This window comes from Caretta caretta, chromosome 1 (genome assembly GCF_965140235.1).
Source record: "Caretta caretta isolate rCarCar2 chromosome 1, rCarCar1.hap1, whole genome shotgun sequence".
NCBI lineage: Eukaryota > Metazoa > Chordata > Testudines > Cheloniidae > Caretta > Caretta caretta.
The window spans coordinates 54,144,484-54,169,131 of NC_134206.1; the positions used below are offsets into that span (position 1 = coordinate 54,144,484).

The 24,648-nt window shown below is 41.4% G+C and overlaps 1 long non-coding RNA gene across 13 annotated transcripts in view; it reads right to left on the bottom strand.

Moving 5' to 3' along the window:
• Window positions 1–24,648, bottom strand: part of LOC125635952 (uncharacterized) — a 64,115-nt gene that overhangs the window by 35,313 nt on the left and 4,154 nt on the right. For 4 of the 13 annotated variants that reach the window (XR_012668242.1, XR_007356430.2, XR_007356428.2 and 1 more), the window contains exons 3-5: window positions 16,257–16,372; window positions 15,679–15,918; window positions 7,433–7,639 (exon numbers count right to left, since the gene is read on the bottom strand). This is a non-coding gene — a long non-coding RNA (uncharacterized LOC125635952). Of the gene's footprint in view, window positions 1–179; window positions 251–6,517; window positions 6,875–7,432; window positions 7,640–9,230; window positions 9,303–9,746; window positions 9,889–15,678; window positions 15,919–16,256; window positions 16,373–19,266; window positions 19,364–24,648 lie in introns of those variants that run through there. The other 9 variants (XR_012668247.1, XR_007356442.2, XR_007356435.2 and 6 more) reach the window with 6 other exon arrangements.

The window sequence follows — 24,648 nt, forward strand, 5'->3', positions numbered from 1 at the left end:
TTGGTTTAATCCAAAAAGGTTAGAATTAAAATCATGTCCACATAAAATTAATCCATTTCCCAAAATTTCCAGCTAAAGATCCTTGCTTACAAGAAGAAATACATGTTTTTGCCCTGTAGTTGGAGTAATATCATTGGATACATTTTATAGTAGTTAAACACACAGCCCTGTCCACTTACATGTAGGCATGTTTGGGAATCCCAAGTAGAACTGGGGAATTTCATTCTCTCTGGACATTTAATCTCGGCTCCTGTCATAAATATAAAGGGAAGGGTAAACCCCTTTGAAATCCCTCCTGGCCAGGAGAAAGCTCCTCTCACCTGTAAAGGGTTAAGAAGCTAAAGGTAACCTCGCTGGCACCTGACCAAAATGACCAATGAGGAGACAAGATACTTTCAAAAGCTGGGAGGAGGGAGAGAAACAAAGGGTCTGTGTCTGTCTGTATGCTGCTTTTGCCAGGGACAGAACAGGAATGGAGTCTTAGAACTTTTAGTAAGTAATCTAGCTAGGTATGTGTTAGATTATGATTTCTTTAAATGGCTGAGAAAAGAATTGTGCTGAATAGAATAACTATTTCTGTCTATGTATCTTTTTTGTAACTTAAGGTTTTGCCTAGAGGGGTTCTCTATGTTTTTGAATCTAATTACCCTGTAAGATATCTACCATCCTGATTTTACAGGGGGGATTTCTTTATTTCTATTGACTTCTATTTTTTATTAAAAGTCTTCTTGTAAAAAACTGAATGCTTTTTCATTGTTCTCAGATCCAAGGGTTTGGGTCTGTGGTCACCTATGCAAATTGGTGAGGCTTTTTATCCAACATTTCCCAGGAAAGGGGGGGTGCAAGTGTTGGGAGGATTGTTCATTGTTCTTAAGATCCAAGGGTCTGGGTCTGTAGTCACCTAGGCAAATTGGTGAGGCTTTTTACCAAACCTTGTCCAGGAAGTGGGGTGCAAGGTTTTGGGAAGTATTTTGGGGGGAAGGACGCGTCCAAACAGCTCTTCCCCAGTAACCAGTATTAGTTTGGTGGTGATAGCGGCCAGTACAAGGACAACAGGTGGAATATTTTGTACCTTGGGGAAGTTTTGACCTAAGCTGGTAAAAATAAGCTTAGGAGGTTTTTCATGCAGGTCCCCACATCTGTACCCTAGAGTTCAGAGTGGGGGAGGAACCTTGACAGCTCCTAATATGGAAGGGAAAAAAAGTTGGCATATAGGTTATGAACTGAATTACTCTGAACAAGATGTGAAAACTGGCCCAAGGATTTAGTGTCCATTCATTGTACATCAGGGTGTTGTCTCCAGGGGAAACTCACAATGAATGGAATAAGATCAGGCACAAGCACAAGAGGGAGTAATTTTAATGCCTATGAATACATAACACTTACAAATGTTTAACTAGGCTATATCCACTTTATATACTCCTTTCCAATGTCAAAATGGCCAAGGAACTTTCTGAATAACAATACTATAAACTGCTACTTAGTTTGGAGCTAGCTTGTACAGCCCTTACTTTCCTCAGTGAGCACTTACTCATGTTGGAAACCCCACTACCAGCTTAAGGAAAGGATGCACAATCTACTCCTCAGTGAACAGGATGGTACTGTTAGCTATGCCATGTTTGGCTCTAGATTTGCTTTAGGTCACGATTACGAGGAGCAGTTACCAATCTCTCTAGCTGTAGAATCATATTTCAACTGCACAGAAAACAGAACGAGAATGGAAGGAAAAAAATGAAATTTTTCTGATCACTCATCTAATCAGACACAAAAATGAAAGGGTAAATTCAAATTAGAAATGGAGTTTGGCCCCTCTGTAGAGGAAATGAAATAATTTAGAGTAACATACAATAGTGTAAAGTTTTCCATCTAAATCATTTCTCCTTCAGAACATTAGCATTTACACTGTAATGTGTTTCATGAACAAGCTGTTATATTAGTAAGCAGAGGCATGTGGTGAGATCAAAACAAATGCACATAGTCCATAAACACAGGAACATAGTAAATTGCTGCACAGGATGTTCAATCTCTCTTCCAAAATGTTGCACATTTTCCAAAATAAGCACAGTCTACCCTTCCCTTTAAAATATATACTCAACATTAAATAATAAATGTTTTGAAGCAAGGACAAAGAACCAGATTTTTAAAGGTATGTAGGTGCCTAAAAGATGAAGATAGGTGCCTACCAGGATTTTCAAAAGTGCCTAGCCACCCATTCACATCCTTAGGTATGATGAGGGAGTATGCACCCAGTGATGAGCTGCCAGAAGCTGAAGAACCGGTTCCTTCAGTTGCTCCAGGTCTTCAGCAGCGCTTCGGCGGCACGTCCTTCAGTCGCTCCGGGTCTTCGGCGGCACTGAAGAACCCGCCGCCAAAGTGCCGATGAAGGCTCGTAGTGCCGCCTGGTGAGTAAAAATTCACAGGGGAGCCTCCCCAGCCGAGAGCTCAGGCGGGACAGACAGGATGGTCCTGCGGGCCGCATGTGGCCCACGGGCCAGAGTTTGCCCACCCCTTTAACAACCGGTTCTAAACTGGCTTCAAAATTCAACAACCAGTTCACGCAAACCGGCTCCAGCTCACCACTGTGTGCACCCCATACTGGCCCAGCAAGAGCTGGGTGGGGCCAGATGGTCCCAAGCTACTAATTAGGCTGCAAGGCAGGAAGTTAATTGAAGAGGACCGGACTCACCCGGGCCAGAACAGGTTTGGCCTGTAGAAAGTCAGATATTTGGCTACAGGGTAAGGGATGGCTGCTAGGAAAGAGCAGGCAATCCCTGGAAAGTAGGAGGTGTGTTTGAGATTGTAGGAAGGCAGGTTGTACAGACTCCCTGAGAGGAGGGAGTGGAAAAGCTGGTGAACCCAGAAAGGAGGGGAGTTAGGTAGGTAGGAAAGGAAAAATCCCAGGGAAACAGCAGCAAGGTCAAAGGCAGTGCAGGCCTTCGCTGTGTGTTATAGGGTCCCTGGGCTGGAACCTAGTGTAGAGGGTGGACCTAGGTTCCCTTACCAGCCACTGGGTAGTGGGTTAGGATGCTGGAGGTGACAGCTGGTATGGAAAGACTGATATCCCCTGAAGAGGAGGGACTTAGTGACCTGGTTGGAGGGCCAAGCCATGGACCAGAAGTGGCAAGAGCAAGAGAGGCCACATACATTAAGAAGATGGGTAGAGAGACAGCTGAGAGACTGAGCTAATCCCCAGAGTGACCAGCAGGAGATGTTATGAATGGAGAGGAAACACCATCTCAGGTGCCCAAATATCTTTACAAACTTGGCCCCAGGTCTTTGTATGTTTTCATACAGTGTCTAGCAGAATGAGGCTCTGGTCCTGATTGGGTCTTCTGAATGGCAAGATAATGTACTAAATTATTAATTACTAAAAAATTAAGAATATAAGAATGGCTATACTGAGTCAGCGCAATGGTCCATCTAGCCCAGTATCCTGTCTTCTGACAATGGCCAATGCCAGGTGCTTCAGAGGGAATGAACAGAACAGGCAATCATGAAGTGATCCATCCCCTGTCATCCACTCCCAGCTTCTGGCAAACAGAGGCTAGGGACACTCAGAGCATGGGGTTGCATCCTTGCCCTTCTTGTCTAATAGCCATAGATGGACCTAGCCTCCATGAACTTATCTAGTTCTTTTTTGAACCCTGTTATAGTTTTGACCTTCACAACTTCCCCTGGTAATGAGTTCCACAAGTTGACTGTGCTTTGTGTGAAGAAGTACTTCCTTTTGTGTGTTTGCTATTAATTTCATTAGGTAATCCCCTGGTTCTTGTGTTATTTGAAGGAGTAAATAACACTTCCTTATTCACTTCCACCACACCAGTCATGATTGTATAGGCCTCTATCATATCTCCCATTAGTCATCTCTTTTCCAAACTGAAAAGTCCCAGTCTTATTAATCTCCCCTCATATGGAAGCTGTTCCATACCCCTAATCATTTTTGTTGCCCTTCTCTGTACCTTTCCCATTGCAATATATCATTTTTGAACTAGGACAACCAGATCTGCAAGCAATATTCAAGATTTGGGCATCTATCATGGATTTATACAGAGGCATTATGACATTCTCTGTCACATGCATCCGATGAAGTGAGCTGTAGCTCATGAAAACTTATGCTCAAATAAATTGGTTAGTCTCTAAGGTGCCACAAGTACTCCTTTTCTTTTTGTGAATACAGACTAACACGGCTGTTACTCTGAAATCTGTCACATTAGCTATCCCTTTCCTAATGGTTCCTGACATTCTGTTAGCTTTTTGACTGCCACTGCACGCTGAGTGGATGTATTCAGAGAACTATCCATAGTGATTCCAAGATCTCTTTCTTGATTGGTAACAGCTAATTTAGAGCTCATAATTTTGTAATTATAGCTGGGATTATGTTTTCCAATGTGAATTACTTTGCATTTATCAACATCGAATTTCATCTGCCATTTTGTTGCCCAGTCACATTTTGTGAGATCTCTTTGTAACTCTTTGCAGTCTGCTTTGAACTTAACTATCTTGAATCCTTTTGTATCATCTGCAAATTTTGTCACCCCACTGTTTACCCTTTTCCAGATCATGTATAAATATGTTGAACAGCACTGGTTCCAGTACAGACCTCTGGGTGACACCATTATTTACCTCTCTCCAGTCTGAAAACTGACCATTTATTCCTATCCTTTGTTTCCCATTTTTAACCAGTTATTGATCCATGAGAGGACTTTCCTTCTTATTCCATGGCAGCTTACTTTGCTTTAGAGCCTTTGGTGAGGGACCTTGTCAAAGGCTTTCTAAAAGTCTTAGTACACTATATGCACTAGATCACCCTTGTCCACGTGTCTGACCTCCCTCAAAGAATTCTAATCGATTGGTGAGGCATGATTTCCCTTTACAAAAGCCATGTTGACTCTTCCCCAACAAATCGCGTTATCTGTGTGTCTGATCATTCTGTTCTTTAGGACCGTTTCAACCAATTTGCCTAGGACTGACTGAAGTTAGGCTTATTGGCCTATAATTGTCAGGATTGCCTATGGAGCCTTTTTTAAAAATTGGCGTCACATTAGCTATCCTCCAGTCATCTGGTACAAAAGCTGATTTATATAGTAAGTTACATACTACAGTTAGTAGTTCTGCAATTTCATATTTGAGTTCCTTCAGAACTCTTGGGTGAATACTATCTGGTCCTGGTGACTTATTAATGTATAATTTACCAATTTGTTCCTCAATGTGGGACAGTTCCTCAGATTTTGTCACCTAAAAAGAATGGCTCAGGTGTGGGAATCTCTGTCACATCCTCTGCTGTGAAGACTGTTGCAGAAAAATCATGTTTCTCCGCAATGGCCTTATCTTTCTTGAGTGCCCCTTTAGTACATAGGTTGTGCAGTGGCCTGGTTGATTGTTTAGCAGGCTTCCTGCCTCTGATGTATTTAAAAATTAATTTGCTATTACTTTTTGAGTCTTTGGCTAGTTGCTTTTTGAATTCTTTTTTGGCCTGTCTAATTATACTTTTGTATTTTTAAAATAAGAATGTTATTATTTAAAAGGGGAAGACAATTTTTAACAACCCTGTCCACTGCTCTGTCTCAGGGAACAATTCTCAGCTGTCCTGCTGTTTAGAATACACAGCTGTCTCTATCCCACACCTCTCACAAAAGTCTTTAAAGCAACTCTTAAATATCATCTAGTCTATTAATATATTCTTAGTTTAAAAACTCATAGGAATAATGGGATAGTGGGGGACAGTTTTTAAAAGCACCCTGGTGATTTAGGCCCTTTTGAAAATATGACCTCATTAAAATATATGGAGATTTAAGCTTTGTCTACACTATAGACCTTACAACAGCACAGCTGTCCTGCTGCAGCTGCACTGCTGTAAGGTCTCCTGTGTAGCCGCTCTATGCTGGAAGGAAAGTGTTCTCCCACCAACATGATTAAAGCCCCCCCCAATGAGCAGCGGTAGTTATGTTGGTGGGAAAGCATCTCCTGCCAACACGGCGATGTCCACACCAGCACTTCAGTCAGGGGTGTGTTTTTTTCACACCCCTGACTGACATAAGTTTGACTGACAGAAGTGCTAGTGTAGACAAAGCCCTAGGGTCTGACTCTCTGCTCCACTGAAGTCACATTGACATAACTGTTCTACCGGAATGAAGAATCAGATTCTTACATTTAGCGAAGTCCATTAGAGATCTTACATTTCAGCCCTACTCAGTCTATTGTATTTCAGTACTTTTCTGTTATAGTGAAAGGTTCTTTTACTGAAATATGTAAGTTCTACACTTCCGTACAACACAATGCTAATATTCTTGAAGAAAACAGTACAAAACATATTACTGATGGAGATACTTGGAATCAACTTGAAAATGTACATGTAATGGTCGATGATAATAGTGAGCAAATAATTTACTCAACAATTTTAGACTTTTCAGTTCACAGAATGTCTGCATGCAGATTGTGATGTCCCTCTCATTTGTTCATTATTTGATTTAACTCAGATTTATTTTGAAAACTTATTTAATCTTATGGATCAAGTGTGTGCAGGGTATCACCAGTATTTAATATTTTATACTCTAAATTCAAGTTACATTAGTTAGTTGGCCACATAAGACACATGATGCCCTTTCTGTTTCCTGACTGGATGAATGTAATTCTTATAATCAGGACATCGCAACAAAGTCATGGGGGCTTTGTCTGGTGTATGCCTTACTTTCTATATGGTTGAGAAGTGTGTATATGTGGTTGCCTATATTGTAACTTAGAGGAATTCTTGGAGTTCTTGCAAATGTGTTCACAACCATTTTAATTGGGTATACCATACAAAAAAGAAATCCGGCTTTTCCACTGTACTCCAGTAGAGGCATCTCACCCTCCCTGTTAGACAATGAATCCAGACCTATTAGAAGACAGGACAGAGCTATACCGTTACTGTATGCTTTGATCTCACTTGGGAACCAGATTTACAATTTATTTTCTGCTTTGATCAACCAAGCATTAAAAGGGGTGGGGTGGGGGAGAACATTGTAACAAGCATAGGCATAGCTAAAGATATGGCTATTGAATATGCATTGCAAAACTGAGCTGTTGCCAAAAGCAGGCTTCAAAAATTAGTTCCCCTCCCACCCCAAAAAAACCCCAACAATTTGCAAATCTGAACAGCACAGCTTACGAAGCACAGTAATTTGATTTTTTTTAAAACTGAATTTACTACCATATGTGACTCAAAACTAAAAAATATCTAGGGAAGCATCTCTCCCAACTTAGTGAAGTCTATATTTAGCCTATCTTTCCCTCCTTCTATCAAATGTTTGCTAGCTTGAAAATTAACTAAATGAATTTCCCCCTCCTGCACCTCTCTCTCACTCCTTTCTATCAACCCTCATTATAGGCTATAGGAAGAAAAGTAGTTGTAACTCTCTCATACTCTTCATTGGGTTACTATCAATATTCTTACATTTGTCGGCTGGTATTACTGTCTGGCTTGAGGCTCTTCATTATCCTGAGGCAGTAGAGATATCACATCTGACCTGTACTGAAGTGCTGAAGATTAGGAGTGATTTCACTGCACCTGCTGCATGGTATACGAGTGTTGTGTGTGATCTCACGGTCAGTGTCTCCACTAGAGTATGGTGAAGTAATGTTTGAGAGGTGACATAGATGCCTATTTAAAAAAAAAAAACTGCTTAATGCTGTTCTCATTACATTAACTCATACTGTTTAATCCTCTAAAATTCCATTCATGCATTTCTGATTGCATAAGGGATGTTCGAATGCAAACTTATTTTGAGCTTCTGGTCTGGTCCATACAATGGGGACAACACACCATGAGGATTAATCTGCAAAGTGTACAAATCCCACCCCCAGTACCAAACAGCTTCAGGAGAGATTGTGCTCCCTCTTTTTCCTTTTTTTACAACTAAATCAGATTTAAAATACTCTTAATTGGAGATAAAATAAAAGGGCCCAATCGCATAAACCCTTACTCAGTTCACCTATTAATTATCCTGGTAGGATGGGAGGGATTCAAGCGACATCTGCCTAACAAATCTATGCAAACATGCTGAGGAAAACGACTATTCTCAGTGGTAGAAATGCTTCAGCTCCTTATGCTTCTCGTCCTCCTTCCTTCCATCCCCCAGTGCAGAGGAGATGCAGAGGGACAGACATGCAGGATCATGTGCCTCCCCAGATATGGTGCCTGGCTTATACTAAGCATGCTCAGTAACACTACTGAAGCCAGCTGCTCTCACTCTGGGCCCCCCCGCCTGCCCCAACCGCCCTGCAGTCATTTCAATGAGATTAAGGCTGTGGCAAAGTACAGGTGAATGTGTTGCCCTGAAGAACACATGTATGCACTTCAGTAACTGTGAATGCAGCTTCTCTTGCTTGAGCCTCACCCTCTCTATCTTGTTAGGGGTGCAGTAGCTGTGAGCAACGTAGCTACAATGAGAATGCATTGATAGGAACAACGTTAACTTAAAGATCACATCTCTGTCTGATTCTTTTTACAAGCAACGCCAGAGATTACTATAAAATGAACATAATCACAGAACAGAAATTCTCAGTTTTTCTCCATTTTGTTTACTTTGTGTATCTGGCAATATTGAGTATAGCAGTTTCACTCTTTCCCTCATGTAGACAGTTTGTGTTTCCATGGATTGATTGAAAAAGGTGACAGGTGACATAAAAAACAGGAAAACTGTATTGTAAATCTACAAATTGGGGCATCTAGAGCAGCGTTTCTCAAATGCAGCCACGGTGGCTACATGCGGCCACCAGCGGCTTTCCTTGCGGCCACAGCCTTCTGGGCAGTTATTGGTGGGGGCGGGGCAAAGCAATGGCCCCTCTCTGGAGACACAACAGCTGGAGGAGTAGGCAGCCAGTGAGTTCTCCCCCTTCCCAGAGGCAGTGGGGTCAGGCTTCAGCCCTGGAGTGGCAGGTGGCAGGCTCCAGCCATAGGGCTTTGGCCTCCGTTCCCCAAGCTCATCATCCCTACCATCACATCTGGCCCCCGCTGCGTTCCCTAGTGCCCCATTGCCCCTTGTCCTGCTGCCTCCATACCCACCTCCCCATTCACGGCTCAATTTGTCCCCTGGATTGCCAGGGCTGAGTTAGTCTGCTGTGAAAAAGTTTGTGCACAGAATTTGTTGAGTCAGACTTGCAGTTCCACCTAAATTATTGTAGTTATGCGAAACAAGATAACGTAGCCCAATGTCTCTAAATGACATTGCATAGTCTCTGTTATCTGGTACCTTGCTTTTTCAGGACTTATTCATTTCCTCTTTGTCCAAAAATGAAAATTACATCCCATTTGTTAATCAGATCTACAATTCAAGGAGAAAATTGAGGATGAACAATATCTTTTTGGTGAGACAATTCTGTCTTTTTAACCCTGCTGCATATACACCTTTCTCTGAAGAACTTCAGACCAAGCTTCAAAGAAATATTCTCGAATGTTGCTTCATAGTTAGAAAATGTTCCAAATTTTACAGCCTCCTAAATACCAAGGGTGAAATCCTGGCTCTACTGCAGTCAATTGCAAAACTTCCATTGACTTCACTGGGGCCAGGATTCCTTCCTCTAGTCTCATGCAGTAGTACTGTCTTGAAGATTCTGTTTATATATGTAATGCTAACATATGGTTTATGAGATTAAGAAGAATTTTCCTAAGTAACCTCTGGGCAATATCTATTCTGTTATAAAAATCACAAGTGTCTAAACCCTGATAGTTTAGAGAACCATTTAACAAAAGTAGAAAACTGCCCTACCATACACAATTTCTATCTAGCTCTTCAGATTGCATCTTCTCTTCGCCTTCCTACTGCCCTCTGGTTAATCATCCCAATTTTATTAATGAGTTCAAGAATCTTCTGTGACTCTTTTTTGCTTTCCTTAGTTACAGCAAACATTCTATTGAGACAAGCAGATATTTTAACAACATATATACACATATTGGAGTGTACATAAACTACCTGTATAATTAAGAAAAAATAACAAATCTCTTCACTCAGCTAAAAATATATCCTCTAGGTCATAATTTTTGTTTTATAAATGCTTCAAATGAACTATAGTATACATTAACGTGTAAAATTCAAAGATATGTCTTACTACTCCTTCTCCTACAAATGACATGATTTATGGGTATGAATAGAAGTGTTGCACATACCCAGTGTTGTTCCTTTGTATCACAATAATTCAGAGCATAAAGAACAGCAGCAAATAATTCTATTCAATCAAGAAAGAAAAATGAACAGTGCACAGGTAAGATCAATATAACATTTACGCCTCAGGAAATTCTGCACCAAAAAAAAATTAAAAATCTGGGCCCCAAAATGGAAATACTGCAAAATTGATGAACTCCTATAAGCTTGCAGCGTCCAGTGGGCATAACTGGACACTTCAAGATGGAGGTTCCTGGGGTTCTGTCTAGGACCGGAAATATTGGCTAGTGTAATTCGGTTGCACAATTCAAGCAGTGGCTGGCCAAAAGTGCTCACTCCCGTAACTGGGAGCAGCTTACATGCCAAAGGCTGTGCGTCAACAGCCCAGGACTGGAGGTTCTCACAGCAGAGCAGGATAAGGCTGTCTCCCAGAGTCGAGGATTAGAGTGACCTAGCAGATCACCGGTCCAGATAACACCAGGGGAACATCACATATCTGCATATTTTCTCAAATAAAGCACGCCAGTTTCAATTATTTTGGTAATTTATTTAAACAACAATACAAAAAAAAAATCACAATAACTATTCATCATTTCTTAAACACATGAAAGTTAAGTTACAAATAGAAAAGGAGTACTTGTGGCACCTTAGAGACTAACCAACTTATTTGAGCATAAGCTTTCGTGAGCTACAGCTCAGTGCATCCGATAAAGTGAGCTGTACCTCACGAAAGCTTATGCTCAAATAAATTGGTTAATCTATAAGATGCCACAAGTACTCCTTTTCTTTTTGCAAATACAGACTAACACGGCTGTTACTCTGAAAGTTACAAATACTTGCTAACCAATACCCTGCATTCCAGTTATAATCCTGGCTGGCTACTTTTGGAAGTGCTTTGTTCTGACTGTCCTGACATTTAATTGACTGCTCGATAAACATTTTATTTGCCCTCAAATTCTTTTTTTTAATGGGTAAGTAAAATAGATCCTGAGCTGTAATCTAACCCCATTGTGCCTCTCTGGCACAGGAAAAACACAGGAAAGCACATAGATCATCCTAGCTGAGGATTCCCTTACTGTACTTTACAATAAGGCTCCTTTACACCACTCTGGCAATGTAAAGGAGCCCTACAACTTTTAGACCTTTTAATGCTCCTGGGGGAATTCACTAAGAATGGGAACAATCAGCTTACAACAATAGGAACAATTAAGCAGGCAGGCTGCTACATTTTCTGCTCTGCTTGCAGGGACAGAGCCTGCCTCATGCTTACCTCCAAACACTGAAGCTCTACCGCTCCACATCCGGTGCGCCATAATAGCGAGCAAGAGGGACAGAGCCTCTCTTGTTGCATGTGCAGCTCTGTTCCCCCTGTGGTAAATGACATTTCCCCACACTCATCTCCCCCAGCTGCTGCGAGCACTCGAACAGACACGCCTGGACTGCTGGGGAAGGGGTGCACGTCCCCCACCGATTGCTTTGCTTCCCCATTTTTCTGTGGGGAAGCAAAGAAATCTGCAGGGAAAATGAATTCTGGGCACACGCAGTGATTCCCCCAGAAGTAAACATTATGTCTAGTACAATACACAGAACATCATTTTGACTGTAATTTACATGACTATTATATTCCCTAATTTACACAGGATGAGAATGTTCCTTAAATGCATTACTATAATTCAACCTTCTATTTCATGGCAAAAATGTTTAAGCTAATTTATCATGAAGTCAAGAATTTTCACTGACACTTAAGGTTTTGTCTATAAAATTTAACAAAACAAGTTTTGGACTGTAACTACTTGTATTTGTCCCAGCAAATTACACAGTGGTGGTAGTCTGCCAATCTATAGCTCTCATGTCTCTTAATTTAAGGCAGTAAGGACACAGACAACAAAGGAGAGGTGATCCTGTAAAAATGAAGATACATTGCCCAACAGAGGAAATTTTATACATTCTCATGTCAAGAAGCTTTAAATTTTTAAGTTGATGCCCAGAGACCACAACCAAGACCAAGGCCTCATTGTACTTAGCCCTGTACTGATATATGGTCCAAAGAACTTACCAGCCTACCCAGACAAGAGTGGGAGAAAGGAAGTGTCATTCCCACTATACCGGTGAGATTAAATGATTTGCCCAGGATCATATGGAAAGTCTGTGCCAGACGCAGGAATTTAATCCAGAACTCCTGAATCCCAGTCCAGGGCCTAACCCCAAAACTATCCCTCTTTTCCAGCTTTTTGGAAATGGATTAGCCTAATTATTGTTTTCTGTCTACTGCCACATGAGCCTTTCTAGTAAAAGCTGTTGCCTCTAGTGTGGCAATCAGGGCCATACTCCCAGCAACACGGACCCAAACAAATACTACACCCATGTGCCTATTATTTGCAGCAGCTTACCCGCACCAAAGAGAACTATGAGATCCTGGGTAAGGAGCTCCTAGCCATTAAGACAGCCTTTGAGGAGTGGTGACATTATTAAGAAGGGGCTCACCAAGGGAAGCAGTGGAGTCAAAAGACATATCTGGCTTCAAGACAAATCTTGGTAAATTTATGGAGGAGATGATATGATGGGATAGCCTAATTTTGGTAATTAATTGATCTTCGACTACTAGTGGTAGATCTGCCCAATGGCCTGTGATGGGATGTTAGATGGGGTGGGTACTGAGTTACTACAAAGAATTCTTTCCTGGGTGTCTGGCTGGTGAGTCTTGCCCACCTGCTCAGTGTTTAGCTGATCACCATATTTGGGGTCGGGAAGGAATTTTCCCCCAGGGCAGATTCGCAGAGGCCCTGGGGATTTTCGCCTTCCTCTGCAGCATGGAGCACGGGTCACTTGCTGGAGGATTCTCTGCACCTTGAAGTCTTTAAACCACAATTTGAGGACTTCAATAGCTCAGACATAAGTTAGGGGTTTGTTACAGGAGTTGGTGGGTGAGATTCCATGTCCTGCGTTGTGCAGGAGGTCAGACTAGACGATCATAATTGTGCCTTCTGACCTTAAAGTCTATGATTCTATTTAGTCCAACTATATGCTGAACACAGAAACCTGGAATATCTGCTCACAGCAAAGACATTAAACCACCGGCAGCTCTGGTGGGCTCTATTCTTTTCGTAGTTCAGCTTCACTATCACATGTTGCCCCAGAACCAGAAACAGCATGGCTGACGCCTTGTCCAAGAGCTTTGATACTGAACCACATGGACCTAGCTGGGAACTGGCCCACATCCTCAAGCCCCACAACTGCCTGAATGCTGCTCCTTGCTAGGACCTAGTTGCACTGATTTGTTCTGACTCTGACTCGGAAATTCTGTCTAGCAAACTAGCTGCTATCAAAAGGGAATGACATTATACGTGGGAGGGGGTCACATCCATGAATAATGGCATTTATGTTCCTCCAGGTCAGGCTAGAGTGACAGCCTTACAGCTATGACATGACTCCAGTTGCCAGGACGCGTGGGTTGCTTTGAAACTCGGCAATTGATACCTTGTCTTTTCTGGTGGCCTCGAATGAGCCCCTGAATATGGGCCGTCATACCATCCTGTGGTGTGGCTTGATCCAACATGCCATGCCACAAATCCTGCAGTATACTCTGACCTCTAGACACTCCATCCCAACCCTGGGCCACTATGGCATTGGAGTTCATTGTGGAGCTCTCTGAGTCCAACAGGTTCATGACGATCTTGACAGTGGAAGACCACAGTGGTCTATTTTGTGCCCTACACCAGGTTACCTTCTACCAAAGAGACACCCAGAGTCACAATTTACAGCTCAAGTTTGGCGTGAGGCCCTACATTTTCTGAGGGTCCAGCCTCACCACTCCTCCACCTACCATCCTCAGTCCAATGGCCAGATGGAAAGGGTCAATCAGATTTTAGAGCAATACCTACAATGTTATATTAAACACCATCAAGATGATTGCTCCGCACTACCACCCTACGTGGAATTTGTGTACAATAACGCAGATCACACATTCACGGGGAAAAAAAAAACCTTCTCTGCCAACTATGGGTTCCACCCGAATTCTACCCACAACTACCTATGACCTCTCCTAACTCCATCACTTCAAACTCAGTGCAGAAAATTCATCAAAGCTAACTACAAGTGACATGCAGACTAACATCATCAACCAGGTCCCACCTATTCAGTGGTCCAAAAAGTATGGCTCTCAAAAGAGCACCTCTGCATGAACAGACCCCTTGCATAAGTTGGACAAGTTAATCAGGTCACCATTGAACTACACCTATCCCGATCTCTCAAGATTCACCCGGTATTCCACATATCCCTCCTGAAACCCTATACTAAGAACTCATTTCCACACAGGACCCAAATGTCTCCCCTGACAGTGTGTGTATAAGGCCACAAGGAATATGTCATGCATGAGATCTTGGCTTCTAAATGCCAGCAGGGTAAACTTTTACACCTTATTGACTGGGAAGGCTATGGTCCTGAGGAGCATATGTGGGAGCCAGGGAAATACATTCATATACCGGCTCTAATACAATAAGCCTTCCAGAAGAACCACCCTAATAAGCCGCGACCCACAGGGCCCAGAGGGCACTCCTTGGAGGGAGGGGGTGATGTCAGGCCCTGCTGGTCTCAAACCTGGGTGCATAGGTGTCATGGGAGTCATCACATTCCAATTCTCCACCCAGCAGCTCACAGACAGCACCTGTGACTGGGGTCCACGAACCCCAACTGGGCCAGAAGACTTGTCCCTACATCTGATTGGGTGAGATCCAAAAATTCCTGATTGGGTCACAGCCCCTATTTAAGCCAGAGGAAGAAACAGGAAGTTTTCTGTATAAACTGGGTCTTACCCTGCCATGGACTGCTAGTCTGGTGTTTACCCATTCCTGCCTTCTGATCCTGACCTCCTGGTATCCTGACTCTCGATTCTGACCTCCTGACATTCCAACCCAGCCTCATTCCTGGTCATTGGCCCCTGAGCCCATAGCCCTGACCACTAGATTAATGGATTATAAAGCCAGAAGTGACCAATGTGACCATCCAGTCTGACTACATGCAGGGAAGGTCTCTTTCTTCCCAGCAATCACTTTCTTCCTGATCCACAAAGAAGAGGAGTCTCCAGGTCCATCGCTAAGCTCCCAAAATATCTGTGTTCACTCAGCGAGCTCTGGAGATGGTCACAGGAATCACATCAGTTGTGTCAACAGCAGGACACCCAGGGCATGAACCCTAACGTTAGTAGTGGTGCACCTGAGATTAATACATGCTATATTTAGAAGTCTTTACATATTTTTAAAGCCTTGACAAAACAAAGTGTGCAGAAAGTGGCAGAAAGTTGTCTTAACCTGTAAACGTGTTATAGAAAGATTGCAGTTGAAAGCAAGTACAAAATCAAAGGAATCATGTGGACTGAGTTTTAAACTAAAATATAATATAAAAATGCATAGCTCAGGTCCTTCTCTGACATTGAAGGACCACTTTCTACTGTTTTTAGATATTATTTATTAACTTAAATTGTTGGTTACTCTTTGAAGCTTAAAAAACATTCTCTGTGCCAGTGTATTAAATTTCTACTTACCAAAAACATTTTAGCACTGTAGCATTGCATTAGATGAGGTGATTCATTTGCAGACATGTTTCCCAATTCAGAACTTTCCCCCTAAACTTCTAACTCCTTAGGAAATCCACAGAAAAGAGACATATGAGGAGTGGATCTTGGCATTGTACTCAGAGAAATTAGAAGCTGAAGTCTGATAAATACACAGTCTTAAGAGTTCTTCTGATGTCTTCTGCTGCAACAGGTTAGAAAGACCTGTCCCTGGATGAAGAAAATAAAAGGTCATGTTTATTTTGCTGCCAAACAAACGCTTCAGCAATTGAAAACAACAGATTTTGCAAACACAATGCAGGATTTTCTCTGCAAATTGCAGACACATGCACTATCCCATCCTGTCTCAGTAAATCTCTCTTTTACACTCTTCAGAAACACTAGATTACTGATCTGCATAACTTTACCTCCCTGTCAGTGAAAACAGTCCTCCTGCAGCACCATTTGAAGACTTTACAAACCCTTTTCTGGGCTTCCCATCAAAGAACATAAAAAGGGGAATAGGAGAGTAATGAATGACAGAATAAAGGAAATGTACACCCACTAACCTTTTTTAGAGTACTGTGATGGTTACTGTAACTGACATCTTGTACTCAGTCTATCCTAATCAATCTTCCAGAAGCTGACATTAAATTCTTATTATGTAGTCCAATTCCTGCTGTTTCTTGAAGTAAGAAAATAAAACTAAATCAATATATAACTATGAAGTCATTACAATAAACTAAATTAACTGCAGTAAAAATGTCGTCCTGATGGAAAAGTCCTAACAGCATAAGCACTTAATGAATAACTGAATTAGAGCAACAGTAGAAATAGGGCCCCTACTAGTTTCTCCATCATTGCCCTAGCTTGAGAGTGAAATTTTGGTGCCACTGAAGTCACTGGCAAAATTCTCATGGACTGTAGTAGGGTTAGGATTTCACCCTGAGTATACAGCAATGCTCTTCTGAGAACCTGAAGTAGAAAAACTGTGAGAGGGTCCCATTAGTTAGTATTAGAAATCAGGAAGCAACTTGGTCTGGAATAACGTTAATGTTTTCCAAAAACAGAAAGATACTCAGACTGCAATAAAAATGTACTCGGATTGAATTTAAATCTTTCTACCCTGTTTTGTTTTACTGTATGAGCCTGTAATGTCTGTACACATTGCCTGATTCTCTGAGTCATCTCGTAAACAAGATCATTTCATCTCCATTAACAAGCCAATCTACAGTATTTCAGTGTATAAATAAGTCAATTATAGCATTACATGGCCTGATCATGGAAGTAGGGGAATCAACTCAGAGGCAAGCTTAATGGGTAAGGCATTCTGTATAACTGGATGAAACTACTTTCTTCAACTATGGTGTGTGATCATACAAGGATGATCTTTTGCATTTGCTGGTAACAGTAAATGACCCAGCAGGAAAGAAATAAGCACCCCTGCGATTAAATTGTACCAGCACAGCTGCAATCATATCACAATTCAACAAAGCATGGGCACAAAGGGTAGGATTCATGAAAGGACTATGGTGTTGCAACCCTGAGTGACACGGCACCTAGAAAATTACAAGAACAGCACTGCAATCCACAAAGCCAAGTTAGGTACCTAGGCTCTCCATATAATGAATGAGGTGAGATTGGTGCCTCCACAAAACCCAGCATGCTAGGCAGGAAGCCACCTAAGCCAGCCAATAGGGGATGCTGACAAGAGGTGTATGTGCTAAGCCCTGACCCTCTCTTAGAGATAGGCACCTAAGTCTGGGCAGCAGAAAGATGCCTATCTCTGCTTAGTGATCCACGAATAGGAACCTGATGCCTGGAGTCAGGCCGTTTAGGTAACTAAGGGGTTTCTTGTGAGACTAAGTAAGGAGTTGGCAGCCAGGGATTAACAATTCACCAGGAATGTGAGATTCAACCTGGATTCAATTTCCCTCTCTCTGCTGGAGGAGGAAAAAGGATTTGAACAGGGGTCTCCCACCTGTCAGGTGGGTACCCTAACTATTGGACTACAGAATCATTCATTCATATTCTCCCTTCCCCCATTCTTGACTACTTAAGTATTTACCCACTGTGAAACAATCATTAGTGCCAGAGAGAAAATGACTGAGGTGGGAGATCCAGGATGCAGTCCCCCTGCTCCAATCATTCTTTCAATGTGCTGTGACATTTTAAATTAGGCATGCAATTCTACACTTGCATACAAAATGGCATCATCCATGTACATTCGGGAGGTGGACAGAATCACCCCCTGGGCACAGCCGGCCCTGGGACATGCAAAGCATGCATTGTTTACACCAGGGGTCGGAAACCTTTCAGAAGTGGTGTACCGAGTCTTCATTTATTCACTTTAAGGTTTTGCGTGCCAGTAATACATTTTAACGTTTTTTTAGATGGTCTCTCTCTATAAGTCTATATATTATATAACTAAACTATTGTCATATGTAAACAGTATAATACAGAGGAGGGAGAAGCACTGTGTATTCATTCACTCAGGAAAACCCCTGGTGGAGGGGGATGCTTTCCTGAATGTTTGGATCTTGGCTTTTGTGAAACCAGCCAGATCTGCAATAGCCTGATTTTTGAGAAAAAAAGCCTACTTTATTATATAGGAAAGATAGGTACTGATAAGTGTAGAGCCAGATAAGCATTTTATTATTTTGTTTTGTCACCAGGTGTTCCCATCACTTTCTCTCACTTCTAGGTAAATCGTAAAAAAAACCTACACCTGTTTTATTATAAGTAAGGCTACGATTTAGTCATGGGTATTTTTAATAAGTAATGGACAGGTCATGGGAAATAAACAAAAATTCATGGTCCATGACCTCTCCATGACTTGCAATATAAATACCCATGACTAAATCTTAGCTGGGGGGGCCACTGTCTCGGGGTTCTGGGGGGAGCCGCTGCTCTGCGGGGCCTCAGAGGGCTGCTGCTCGGGGGGGTACTGCTGGGGGAGGGTCGGGGCTGCTGTTCTGGGGGGTCCTCGGGAGCCACTGCTTTGGGGGGGTGGGCCCGGGGCCAGCGGCACCAGCTGCCAGGAGCTGCCGATCCACAGCTGCTCTGGCCATCCCTGGGACTGCTGCTGGGGGACACCGAGGTGTGACTGCTCCCGCCACCCCCGGGATGGCTGCTTAGGTAGTCCCTGGGGCCAGCCACACCAGCCGCTGCTTGGGCGGTCCCTGGGGCCAACTGCCTGGGGCCATCCAAGCAGCAGCTGATGCGTCTGGCCTCAGGGCAGCTCCAGCAGCAGCCGATGTGGCTGGCTGTGGGGTTGTCCCCAGGGCCACTTGAGCAGCTGTCCCTGGGGTCAGCCACACCGGCTGCTGCAGAAGTCACGTAGTTTGCGGAAAGCCATGGAATCCGTGACTTCCGCAACCTCCATGACAGACATGGAGCCCTAATTATAAGTACTCACAAGTGCTGTGTAGTTTACAGGAGCCATGGTTTAAGATAAAACTAGTAAGCAGGTGTACACTGCATCTTTTGAGTGCAACGGATCTGGAATTTCTGTGAGTAGCCAGTGTCAGGAGCTTGATATCATAGGGGAAAGATTCAAAGGGACTTGAGTGTACCTACTGTTAACATGCCTGCCAGAGGAGAGTGCTTGAGCAGCTGAAGGGCTGGCAATGCCAAGGAGCCGACACGCAGATGTCACAAGAATGGCTCCTTCTCCCTGGAGGCGGGGAGTAACAAGGTCATTGGCGGTCCTGGGTACCTTGAAAATTGTCTCAGAAACTTAGGTACCAAGTGACTTTAGGTGGCAGGTTTGGCAAGAGTTTTGTATACCATTCATATGTTCACTTGTTTTAAAAACAAGCATTCATATATATATATCAAAAGAAATTATTATGTACACGTATCACTGCCAAAAATGTCATAGTGCTCATTATCATACATGACAAAAGAAACATGAATCAATCTGGGACACCTGGAAAATTTAGAAAATAAGTGACATTTCATAAGAATACATGAAAAAATGTCCTGGTCCCTTTATACGCTTATGATGGCTTTTTCCATTCATTATAATTAAATTTCTGGTCCAAGGTCAAAGACTATCATAAATGAGATCACAGGACTACAAGTTCCACTTGGTCCAGCCATTTTTCCTGTAGGATGCTAAATATCCTTCTGACTCATTTTTTAAAATCTCAGTAATCAACTTCTCTTAGCTAAAAAATGTTACTGGCCACATGCGGAAAACTACATCATCTACAACTGATGAATGCATTCAGTATTCTTGCTTTGGAAGAATATAACTGTTTGCTTGGCAGTCAAGTATCAGAACTATATATGTACGTGGACCACCCTTGTATTAATACGTAGAAAAGAAATTTTGCAATGTACAAGACCTAGTCTATGGGTATGTCTAACTCGCAGCTGGCCTGTGGCAACTGACTTGCGGGCTGTTTAACTGCAATGTAGACATTCCAGCTTGGGTTGCAGCCTGTGCTCTAGGGCCCTGAGAGGGTCTCAGAGTTCAGGCTGCATCCCAAGCCTGAACGTCTACAATTAAACAGCCCCTTGGCCTGAATCCTGCAAGTCTAAGTCAGTTGGCATGAGCCACCACAGGTGTCTAATTGCACTGTAGACATACCCTAAGATTCTCCATTTTATCTGATCCTGGAAGGATTAGATTTTTATTGGTGAATGTTGGTAAACATCAATTTCATTGTACATGCACAAATCAATGAAAAAACATTTTAATCAATAACTGAAATTTACAAATAGGCAAAGTAAGAAAAATGCTGCTTGATAACTTGTTAAAATTTGATTTAAGGATATTTACTTTATATAGTTTGACATGTGATGTTGACATTTTGTGTTTTAATGGTTATAAAGCTTTAATTTTTGAATCTCAATGTCTACTTTCAATAAATAATTGTCTATCCCCTCTAACTGTCTGTCCCCACCATAATTTCCCACACCAGTGAAAATGTAAATCAATTACAATTAAAAATTCTTATAACCCATACTTTACAAAATTTGATACATTTAAATTGATAAAAATTAAAATAAATGTTCAAAAATAAACATTAATATTATTCATCAAAATAATTTAAAAAATTGAATTCTACCTACCCTAATTATGACTGATATGATTAATCATTATAACTGTCTATTTTGTTTGATTTGACAAACTATTTTGTACATTATTTCTGACACATAAATGAGAGAACTGTAAGGATAATTTTAATTGTGTTTTGCTAAATAAAGATTACTGCGATGTGTTCATTCATATAATTGTCCAAAATACGCAAATGAAACCATTGTGTTCCTCATGTTTTATTTTCTTTTGATTCTGTCATATTTTGAAGAGACACAAACACTTTGTGCATGGCAATTTTTTTTTTAATGTTTAGATTTAAACATATAGACACACACAGTTATATTGTATTTGCTTTGATCTTTCTCTGGAAGATGAGGATAACTTTCTGTCAACTGCATTGTGTTCTAGTACAGCAGAATGCCCTATTTTATAAAATAACTGGGGAATAAGTTCATAAACTCAAATAGTTAATTGAACATCTCAAAATTACAGTAAATGTGGTGCATCACTTTCTTCTCATCCTTCAAACTACTCCAAAGTGATTTAAGGCATTGAAATACAAGGGGATGTTGAATTGTTAATTAACATCACTTTCATTATGTGATTTATTTTTCCATCAGGAAAAACAGTTCACATAACTGGTCATTCATAAGATTAGTGTTTGTAAAACTGAGGGTCTACTATATAACAATGAATAAAATTAAAATTACTCTTAAAAAACAACGAGGAGTACTTGTGAGACCTCAGAGACTAACAAATTTATTTGGGCATAAGCTTTGGTGGGCTAAGACCCACTTCATCAGATGCATGGAGTGGATAATAATACAGTAGGAAGATATATAAACACAAAGAACATGAAAAAATGGGTGTTGCCATACCAACTGTAACGAGACTAATCAATTATGGTGGGCTAATAGCAGCAGGAGGAAAAATCACTTTTGTAGTGATAATCAGGGTGGCCCATTTCAAACAGCTGACAAGAAGGTCTGTGAGAGTAAGGGATTGTCATTCAAGATAGGTTGTAGATCCTTGATGATGCACTGGAGAGGTTTTACTTGGAAGTTGAAGATGACAGCTGATGACGTTCTGTTACTTTCTTTTTTGGGCTTGTCCTTTAGTAGGTGACTTCTGGGTACCCTTCTGGTACCAGAATTCAATACTAGAATAAAATACCCACCTGCTGAAGAAACAGATTGACAGAATCAGAAGGGTACCCAGAAGTCTGAATAAAGACAGGGGATGGGTCAAGAACTAAAAACTAATTTCCCCATGCTAATTTTCCCCCTACTGTTACTCACACCGTCTTGTCAACTGTTTGAAATGGGCCACCCTGATTACCACTACAAAAGTAATTTTTCCTCCTGCTGATAATAGCCCACTTTAATTGAATTGTCTTGTTAGACAACATAAGGCAACTCCCATCTTTTCATGTACTATGTATATATATCTTCCTACTGTATTTTCCACTCCATGCATCTGATAGAATGGGTCTTAGCCCACAAAAGCTTATGCCCAAATAAATTTGTTAGTCTCTAAGGTGCCACAAGTACTCCTCCTTGTTTTTGCTGATACAGACTAACACGGCTACAACTCTGAAACTCTTAAAAAAGGCATTTCTCTTCAGCAATAGCAACAAAATATGAAGTTTCTAGGCCAATACATTTTAGACATATCAGGAGCTAAAAAACTGTTGGAAAACTTTTCAAAAAGAAATCTACAGCTGCATTTCCAAAACTCCACACCATGGGCCAGATCCTTTCCTGTGACCGAGCTCAGATTAGTGCTAGAGTAATGGGGAGGAATTAGGGAGCTGATTATGACGTCCTGGTTCTGAAGACTGGTCTGCACCAATTCTGACCTGAATTAGATCTTCTCTAACTTATGCCACTTGTGTAGCATTTTAAATGGACACTACACCACTGGATGATAGGCATTGCAAACCTCTGTTACTCCATGTGTGATATGACTAATACATCCAGGTTGTGAAGGGAGGTAATGCCGCTGGTGCAGGAACAGCCCCTGTCAGTTTTGTGGGAGCACAGAGGCCCAAGGGCCACATCTGGGTATGGAAATTGTATGCCGGGCCATGAAATTCCCTGCTGACCACTTACAGCTCAAATCTAGATCCATAATTAAAAAACCCTTTAGGTGCAATTCTCCACTGCTTTGAACCTTGTGTAGTCTTATTTCTGGGCAGCAAGTATAAAATGCTACCAAATCAGAATAGTAGCTTCTTAGACCCACCTGGCACATGGGTAAATAATTAGTGAAGGATTGCAACCAAAGGATTGTTATAAATTATGGGCTTGGCCAGCATGGAATTGCCTTGGTGTAGGAGAACACCATAGGGTCTGATTTATTTATTTATTTAACCAAACTTTCCAGAAAAAAATTTCACCCTGAGATGAGATGCATCATGTAAAATTTCAGGAAGAAGAGTTTTGTTTTGAGGAAAGGAAGGGCAGGACTGAAAATAATACAGCTCGGTGTAAATTTAACATTAGTAAGTAGATTTCAATAAGGTAAAAACTTTGTACCTATCCTATTTTTATTCTACATCCTGATTGTCCTGTTTAACTTCCTTTTCACACAGTTAAAACAGACCTATTTAGGTGGAAAAAGAAAAGGAGTACTTGTGGCACCTTAGAGACTAACCAATTTATTTGAGCATGAGCTTTCGTGAGCTACAGCTCATGCTCAAATAAATTGGTTAGTCTCTAAGGTGCCACAAGTACTCCTTTTCTTTTTGCGAATACAGACTAACACAGCTGTTCCTCTGAAACCTATTTAGGTGGATATCTTTATATTACAGGCAAATGAGAAGAAAAGCGCCTTTGTTCTGCAATCTTTAGGAGTAGCCTCCCTCTTCCTGTTTATTTTTTAACACATTAATTACAACTCTAACTATTATTCTAAAGTACTGCATTGGTTTTTATTTCTTTAATTCAAATATATTCACATCATGCTCTTCAGAGGGGTATTTCTGTTGTTTTGTGGAGGGGTTTTTAATCTCTTCTGCCGAACACTTTCCATTCTGCTGGTTTATTTCGATTTATTTGTTTGAATCTCTAATAGTGCCTTCCAGTTAATGTATTATAATTACACACTGCGAGAAAAGCCAGCTAACTATCTGTGCCTCATTTCTATCACACAACACAGTCAATACCTCAAGGGTGTGTAAATAAGAAATGCACAAAACATAAATACAATAATGAACCTCCAACTCTAGAATTGCTGCGCCAAGTCTCACTCATTCGGGGAAAGAGAGGAGACTTAGTTGGGGGTAGATTTTAGGGGGGTTTGTTTACAATATCTCTGGAAATGAGACGGAATTTGCTGTGCATAATTAAATGAGACATGTAGCATTCCGCTCTAGTCCATCCCTGGCTGGATCTGTGTATGGAATAACTCAATACTCCCTGGTTGGCAAATTCAGATCATATCCTCATATTCAGTATTAAAAAAAACCCTCACTGGGCCACTCAAAGTAAGCAATAGTGGTATAAATGAATTTAAACAAGTGTACAAGACCTAGAACGCAATGAACTAATAAAATTCCACTGTCTGGCAACGACAGAGCAAGCACTTCTCTGAGAACACTTTAGGTCCTGAATCTAATTTTAAATATCCCAACTCTGGGGCTTGCAACAAGTGAGAAGACTATGCCACAATGTAATAGATTTCACTACAAAGTTCTTTTGGCATTATCTCAATTGTTCCCTTTCTCAGTTTCATCCCATGAGCCTGAGTTCTTATACCTTTGTGTACCTCAGTAAATTAATTTCTCCTTGGTGTTTACATTTTTGTCATCTATTATCATGTCCCTCTGTTCAGTCACTGCTTAGCCAATTTGCACATATTTAACTCTTTTAATCTTTCCTCATACATCTCAGTCGTGGTTAACCACCTGT